Here is a 9,409-nt window from a genome sequence, read left to right as displayed (position 1 = left end):
CTTACTTGAATTATATTCTGTTCTTCCCGGTCAAAGTTTAAGTGATTTAAGACGTTAAGGTCAAAGATTACGTGCTTTATGCCTAAATGTTTCGTTTTATAATGGAGAAACAATAAGTATTTTTTTACGGACAATGGATGATTTAGGTAAAAAGTTCAAGTGTTGCAAGTTTAACGAGATAACATTTTTAAAGAGAGAAGTGTTACAAACTTTTTTCTTGCAAGTTTATCTTTTACTTTGCTATATTTTAGATGGCGATGTTTCTGTGCGGCGGTTTGAAAGATATTGCCGATACGTTTACACAGTACCAAATATTAATCCACGAAAAATGAACTATGTTTTCTGTGTTTTCCATTAAATAAAAAAGAAACATTAAATATAATACGTTTCCACTGATGGATATTTAAGACACAGGGGCTAACATACATCTATTATGTTTGGACTGAGACTGTAATTAATTACATTCCGGACACGCAACTCATTAATTACCAAGAGGATGTGAGGGGAAGGAAGTTAAGGACAAAAATGTTTAGGTTTAATTGTTGAATATAAAACATAATTATAAGTATGCCAGAAGTAATTATATGAAAGAGCATACACGTTAAAAGTATCACATAAGACCAAGAAAGTGTAAAATTGATCTACTGTTTGACAATTGCTTCCAATCATAGTTTAAGATAAAGCTTTGTATTTGTAATGTATTGTATACTGTTAGATTTTAACATGTAATCCATGCATGTTGCAAACATAAGAAAATGTTTCTTCTTTGTATGTTTTTTGTACCATTGATTTGTTTAATTGTTTTGTTACTGATTGTATTTTCATTTTGTAACTTATTTAATGGAATGAAAAATTTCCGAAAATTAATTACTGATTTTCTATCATTTATCAGGAATTTTCAGGAACCTAAATGGGCAGCAAGGTCCTTAAATTAACAGTGGAAACTTCCGAATATTGCATATATAATTTCACTCTTGGTACATTCTATAGCTTGGTAATATATTTGAGAAGTGTCATTCCTGATTTTTGTCTTGAAGTCATCAAGATCTGCTCGTCATCTGTCTTTGATCACAGCAGTTTAGTGAGTTCGTATTTCAGGATGAAGAAGTCCTTCTTTGGCAATTTACCAGTCTCAGTGAATTTTTCAGGTTTCGCGTCATTAAATGAAACTAAATGTACCTGACTCGTTTCTCGCACGAAGTATTTCAATATTATTTTAATCGACACAGAACATAACACATCTAATTAAACACATACTGAAAAAGAATGGTATGATCGCATGAATTCTTGGAAAACGCCATGAGGTATGGAAGAGTCGATTTCTTTCTTAAGGATAGATCGGCTTGCATACCGATACATGTACTTAACATATGTCAAACGATATAATTCTGGCAGCATTTGTGTTTGTATCAATAAAATGATTGTATTGCCCATCAGACAAATCACAGCATAAACAGACAATAATAGGAATTTTGAACAGTTTATCAATTTTAAACACATTTTAAGGACATATTTCATTTGCCTCTTTTCGAGGATATGCTTCCCCACGGCATCCTGCACGTATCTATTTAGATAGTATTGTAATTTGGCATTAAGAGAACATATTACTTAATTTATTAAAAATTGCAAGCAATTGAAAGATATGCTTTGAAACAAATCAATATAACCAGCCCTTGATATCAGCTTTAATGTTTACTGTTGACTTCTGAGTTTATTTTTGCAGAGTCTATAACGTAAACGAATTCATCTATAAAAGTTATCAGCTTTGGGAAAGTGACTTTATATATTCGTGATAGAGACACGTAAGGTCACCATGATACTGCCGACACATTTTTAAACAGTCAGCTGAATATGTGTCTTTTATCAGCTCAGAAATCTGTTCGATATGGATTTCTTCAGTGGATATATTATAGTTTCCATCGACCTTATTATGGTACTGTTTTCCCGGACGGGATAATTTTTATAGCAATAATTACTTGTCAAATACTTCATGATAACACGTGGCTAACAGTGCGAAAGTTTTGTTATTTGTTAATATCCTTTAGACAGTAGTGCATGTATCCAAAGAAGTATGAACTGTTTGTAATAAACACTTAAATACATTGATCCATAACCATCCATTGTTTTGTCAACTTTACTTTTCATGAGCCTTGAATTCATATTTTTATCTAAACGTTTTGGAATGTTTGTATGTATATACATTGGTAAAAGTCTGGAGAGAATTCGATGAACACATCATTCCAGTCCGGGTTAAATTCATTGCATTTAAAACCCATTTCAGGTCAGTTGTTCCAAATGGCAATGATCCTAGAAAGATCTACCTGCTATACCTTGCATTACATTATTCACTAATATCACTTATCCCAAGTTTTATATGTTACCTTTAATACACTACAACATATAGACTGATTTTATAGACTCTAAATAATTACTGGGGTGTATCCATCCACAGCCTTAAGCAACACTGATTACCAACTACGTTTTTCAAGACTTCCAATGTGTCGTGACTGTACTATGGACTAAGAAAAAAAAATAGGATATTTTCATGCAAACAATGGTATCTACCAACATGACCGAATTAACCGGTGTTTGATATAACCAATCGCATTCTTTTTACTAGTGAACCTAGACACTAGTCAAAGTGACCCAATTATGAGTAAAGACTAGTATTTTGTATTAAGTATTACATACAATAAATGTCATGACTTGGAGAACAGTTTTTCTTTAACAATCCTAACTACGGAATTTATCTTTCTCATTTGGCATAAAAACTAAAGCACGTAATCTTGTTAAAGAAAATTTAACTAGATTAAATGACCTTTGTTACCTCAAGCTATACAGCATAGGTATCGTACCTGCTCAGTCAATGGCAATGCTTTGCTCACAATAATTTCATAATATCTTCAAATAATCTTTGTACAACACGGTCAAGATTTCATACTATTTATTACAGTATCATTGGTATAATGGGCAAAATTGACAAATATCTTTTATGTTCTAAGATTATCATGAACTTTACCTCTGACAATACCTTGAGTTTCATTTTAAATCTGAACATATGCATGGAAATTAACACTAAAACATGTCCTGACGTTTTAAAGTTGTTCATTGCAGGTATTTGTTATCATTGTGGCATTACCATCTTAATATGATAGGTTTCAGTTTAATTCAAGCTTATATTTCAGCAAACTTTTAAATGACCACTGATAAGTTATTGCAGGCAAAATCTGTACTATGCCAAATGACAAGTGAATTTACTTAACATACTTATCGTGTTTCTGTTTTCTCCTTCTAGGAGTATTTATTATGTAATTTAAGTCACTCGCTTAACTTTCAATGGTATAAGGACCACAATATATAGGACTTTGAGGTATGGGTAATAGAGCCAAAACTTTATCACCTTGCTGAAACCTCTTATCCTTTGTATATATGTTAATCTAAATTTCATTTGTGACTGAACATACTGAAAAATCAGTTCCTACTACTTCTCAAGCCGTGGACAATCTATTTTTGAAATCAGAGACATATTCAAAAAGATGAATTGCTGACTGTTCAGTCAATATAGGTTTCTCTTTTAATAACTTCGACGGTAAGAATGCCCAAAATTTATTTCAAAAGAACTCAGACCTAAAGACTCTTGAACTGACCCCGTAACAGCAAACATCATCAAATGAGCACCCTTGTCCCAATGGTATTTCAAAGCGATATGACCTAATCATATTCTTCAATGTCTGGTTGAATCTTTCCAAAACACCGAGACTCTCAGGAAGATAGACATAAGATTTACACTGCTGAATGCCTAATTCATGCATAATTTGCTGGAGAATTCCAGACATACGTTTAAACGATTGATCTGATTGGACAGATATTGAAAGGCCGAAAGGTTTGAAAAACTTTACTAAAGCTTTTACTATGGTTTTAGCTTTAATATTCCTCAAATGAATAATATCTGAACATTTTGTAGGCGCACAATTATCGTCAACAAACATTGGTTGCCTGTCTTGGACTTAGGTAAAGGACCTACACAGTCGACCATTATTATACCAAATGGTTTGTCAAATGCAGGAATAGCTTGAAGATGAGTCTTAGGTACCTTCTGATTGCGTTTTTCTATCATTTGACTAGTTTGACAAGATCTACATCATTTGGAAACATCACTTTAAAATTCGGCCAAGAAAAAAGATTTAAGATCTTTTGATAAATATTACTGATTCCTAAATGACCAGACAACAGAGTGTCACGGACTAGATTAATAATGTACTGTCAATATGATTTATGATTAACAATTACAGCACTTACTGAACATTGATCACCATCGAGTACCTCGGGTGGTTTTTATTTCCTCATAAGGACCCGATTATTCCTAAAATAACAAGTTGGTAGTTGTATGGCTTCAGGAACGCTTATAGCCCTCTGAAAAAAGAAATTTTTGAATCTTGTTCCTGTAAGACAATTAGCGATTACCTTTAATCACCCTATGAGAATTGACTATGAACGGCGAGGAGAGTATTACTGTGATCAATACCTCTTGACTGATTCACACCAGGGCAAGACTGATCCATGCAAGTTTCAGGTAATAACATACTGATGAAAATCATTCTCTAGAGCTCTTTGATTTAGTTCTAGTAACTGCAAACGCTGGATATAAATTAGGGATTTAAATTTCAGTAGGACCAACTGTTTTATCAATAGAAGGTTTGTCAGTTGCAAATGGATTAAACACATTCTTATCTCGAGCTGGGTCATTACCCAGTAATAAATGAACACCCTCTAGGGGCAACGGATACACCGCTCCTATGATCACGGATAGTGAGACTACGTCTTATGACAAGGTAATACAATGGAGAGGATGATTATCAAATTCACATTATACTTCCTGAATAGGAACACTTTCGCAAGAAGAAGATTTCTCAGAAAAAGGCAAGGTACTTTATAATAAAGAAGCTCTTGTGTCTCTTGATATCTTAACAGGAATAGGCTTAGTATAATCAATAGCAAATGATACAGAACTTGTGTACGTGTTCACAATTCTCTGTAATAAAATCAGACTGGGGTTTGCTATAACCAACAAATGTAATTCTTTCAATACATGACTGTGACGGTAACCTGTTAGAAACAAGAGCATTTAGAACAGCTGTCTTTATCTTGGTGCCTAAATTTCAACCTTTATCAATCAGAAATTACGTAGCCGTTCTTCTTACAATCAGAGTACGTGGGAAGATATAAGGATTTCTGATCAGTCTTATCAGAAATTTGATACCTAATAGTTGTACCAGTTTGAGATTTGGAAGCACTCGCATGAGACCGAACTTCTTTATAGGAAATACCCGCGGAGAGAAATAATTATTGACAAATGAACTTTGTGAGTCAAAAAACATCCGTACCAGCTGTATTATTTATAGTTTCAACTGTTTTTTCCATCAAGGTCTTAACGCAGTTCTTGAACTCTTCAATCAATATGAGTTATCTGAGGTTATCGTAATCGTTATCAACCTTCTTTACTGTATATCGTCAATTAAACAGTTGTTCTTTATCTCGTTCAAACGCAAAATCAGCGTGACTAATTTCCTTTTCACAATGTCTAAATCTTTGACTATATGCCTTAGGTACCTTCTCATAACCCTTTAAGATACATTATGCTCCCTTGAACATTGCAAATGTTAAGCAATTTTCTCAAAATGAGTAAAACATTTCTCTACCTTTTTGTGTTCAATGGGGTTAATAAATAACCTAATATTTGTTTGGTATTATGAAAAACTGGAATTGTATACACAGTTGATAGCTTGTTGGTCTCACTACAAATGTCCCGAATATGCGAAATTAAAATACCAGGGACTAAGAAAATTTAAGCCCAAAGTGAAATTTAAATTTCAAACACAATTTCAATATCTCTGAAATATTCAAATTAATTTAGAGCTCTTAAATATTCAATCTCAGACGAGCAATCAAGTTTCTTTGTTACGACTCTATGGTATTATATAAGTAACAAGAAAGAGCAAAAATCACCAAGCTTTTTAAAATTAAAACTATTATTTACTTCCCTAAAACACAAACTGAAAAATAAAAATAACTTACATTATATTGAATGAAATCCGAAGGTCCTAAATGTTCTATCAATTCTAAAAGAAACGAGTAATCTGAATAGTTCTAAAGGAATACCGAATGATGTTCTATATTGTACTGATGTATCAACAGTACAGTAGAATCACTATGATGTATTGGTAACATGTCTTGAGATGAATTCACAGTAATTCAGTGACAGCTATTAAGTTTCCAAGAAATGTCAAGTGAGTACACAGTATTACCTTGACAGCTATTATTCCAATTAATCTGAATATATCGAGCACTCTAATACCAAAGAATCGTTAAATGAATTCCTCTCTTAATAAAGCTGAATAACTTCCAAAACTGGTGGTACTAATAAGAATTCCTAATTATACGTAATACATCTCTTTTAGAAACAAATGAAATACACATTTCCCAATTTCAACTAGTAAGCAAGACCAGTTATTACATAACTAGAAATGAGGTCATCTTGGTCTTTCTAAAATCATGTCCTGACATTAGATCACGTGATTTGTACCTGGATATAATATTACAGCGTATTCCGCAAAAATAAAACCCATGAATGAATCGCTTTACGCACTATATGCAAGAATGTCTCATCTTAAAGTGCAAAATTACCATCATTGGGGAAAATTAGTATTTACTATTACTGTTTACTAAATAACCCATGCTAAATATAACCATGAATAATAATAATACACATAATATAGGTATACATAACACCTGACTAGAAAAAGCCTGAAAAGTCTTGACCGTCACATTAATCCGATGAACAAGTACCAGTGTTATTCAAATTTTAATTAGATAGATTCTTTGTACTACATCACATGAATTGGTCTGCTATGGGGGTATTAATTTGGTGTCACATTCGTCAATAGTTTAAAATGTTGTGATGATCTTGTACGTAATAGCATTTACCTTGAATTATACATAATATACTTCCTAGACTGAATTATTATAACGATGCGCTCTATGTACAACAATAATTTCTTATACAAATCTTCTAAATGGACATTAAATATGGTTTCTGTGACTCCTCTATCTTAATTACTGGTCTGTAAAATGACCATCAAGATTCACGTATATTGAAGTTCATGGAATCATCTGTTTACCAGTTTATCAATTATGCAATAATATGGCTGTAATGACTTCTTTCTGCAGTCCTCTGGAATATTGTGTAATCTGCCAAAGACTGTTATTGTTCATTAGATTTCCAAGTACTTTTAACAAACTTATAAGCGTGTTTTTCTCTCTTTCAATACACAGAAACTTTAGTAATAAATACATACACTGGGCTGACTATCCAGATAAGAAAGAAAAAATGTATAAATACATTCCAGTTTAAAAAATTAACATCAGGATGATATCAGGCAAGTTGTAGATGATGAGAAGGAAGGAGATAGACCCCTATGATCCAAGACGAATATCGAGTTAGTTACTGGTAGCCCCAAATTAATGCAAGCAATTGCAGATTAAGTGGTATAAGGGAGAAACAAATCTATACGAGTCTGGTGCTGTTAAATTATGCGCGAGATTACATTTTACAAATGCAAACAGGCGTTTGTATACCTGACTTTTGTCATTTCTACAACGACGTTTACTTGACTTTAAGTTCAAGGCCTGATCTTGTACATGAATTTTGAAATTTTGAATTTGAAACAAATAAACATTTGCTTTTCATTCATTATGGCATGGGGATGGGTGGGATAAATCCAAATGGAAATATCAACTCCATAGATGATCAAGTCTAAATCATGTCAATGGTTGTCAGTACAGCAATCAAATTTCATTTACATATAATGTACCAGTAATGTCACTTTTTGATATTTTGGTCACTTTTCTGTGCTCCATGTTTATTTCTATGTGTTTGGAACTAAACGAAATATTTGTCAATCCACTTGAAATTTTGGGAAACTATTCTAATAGGCTTTGTGCCTTACAGATCCAAGCAATCATAAAGTCTCTGACAATTGCTTAAAAAGTGTGTAGATAACAAAGCAATAGGTTGGAAGAGATAAGTGTGTGGATAACATGCAATAGGTAGGAAGAAATATGTTTTAGATAACAATGCAAAAGGCACACGTAGGAAGATAACTGTGTAGATATCAATGAAATAGGGACATTTAGAAAGAGAAAGTGTGTAGATGACTAGAAGTCTTGTGTTTTGTTTAGGATAACAGTTGTATGAGTTCAACCGGTCTAAATAGAAAACATATTTTCCAATAGAAATACGTCTGACTGCAGTCTTACGACTGTGACATTTAGAATCGATTAGAAAATATTTGACATTTACAAAGAAAGAACCAAACCTGCCATATGTATCTATACTAATAACAATTATGTAAAGTAAAGAAATACATGACTATAAACATAAGTGCATGTCATCTGCATTTCGTTTTAGTTTTACTCGATTTGTGATGTGTTCTACAGAACATGAATAATATTTTATGACATTAACAGTTTTCAACGTATTATAGTATCCTCAGTAAATTTTGAATTAATCTCGAGAGGAAATGTTTCTAAACATTGATATGTATACAGTAAACCCTTTATCAACTATACGAAAGTTGATTTTGCTTTATATTGTCTTTGCATAAAGTACAAGTGTAATAAGATATATATGTGCGCGTATGTATGTATGTATGTATGTATGTATGTATGTATGTATGTATGTATGCATGTATGTATCTTTGTATTCGAGCTTTCCTTATCCGAACAATGTTCCGAGCTTCATTAGCTCTGGTTCTAGGAGCAGGACCTTCTATAACCCTATAACCCTACCGATACCTCTTCTACAACATCATTTTCTTGCATTTGTTTCTCTTCCAGATGTTCTCCATCTGTTAACCTAACTTCATTCCACATTAATCCTGAATATCCAGTAACTACATTATCCGGTTATAATACATTAAAAAATGAACAGATTATTATAAGAACTGTTACGATTTGTTGTTTTCACACTTTAGAGTTGAGGCCACAGCGAAACCCTCTTTTTGTTGCCTTATAATTTTGTCTGTTTATCTCTGTCGAAACCTCAGGGTGTACGTATCTCCAAACTCGATAAATCACTTGTAATAACATTTTAGGTTTTGTTTCACCTTCCCCCGTGGTAGCCGGGAATCGTCAGATGGAAAATATAGAATAATTTTAATTGAAGATACATTTTGTACAGTTCAACAAGAATATAACTGCAATTATATCATATCGATAACGAATGCATGCTGTGCATTTTGGGTTGTGACACGTGGTTTACGGTCTGGGGAAATTCGTTCATAAAAATTGATGCAGATGTTCCATTCTAAGCCGCATGCGAGTACCAAATAGTTTCAATAAAGTTGAAACC

Source organism: Sinohyriopsis cumingii, chromosome 5 (assembly GCF_028554795.1).
Source record: "Sinohyriopsis cumingii isolate HCF-2022 chromosome 5, ASM2855479v2, whole genome shotgun sequence".
Classification (NCBI taxonomy): domain Eukaryota; kingdom Metazoa; phylum Mollusca; class Bivalvia; order Unionida; family Unionidae; genus Sinohyriopsis; species Sinohyriopsis cumingii.
Note: the sequence above shows the minus strand (reverse complement) of the source record.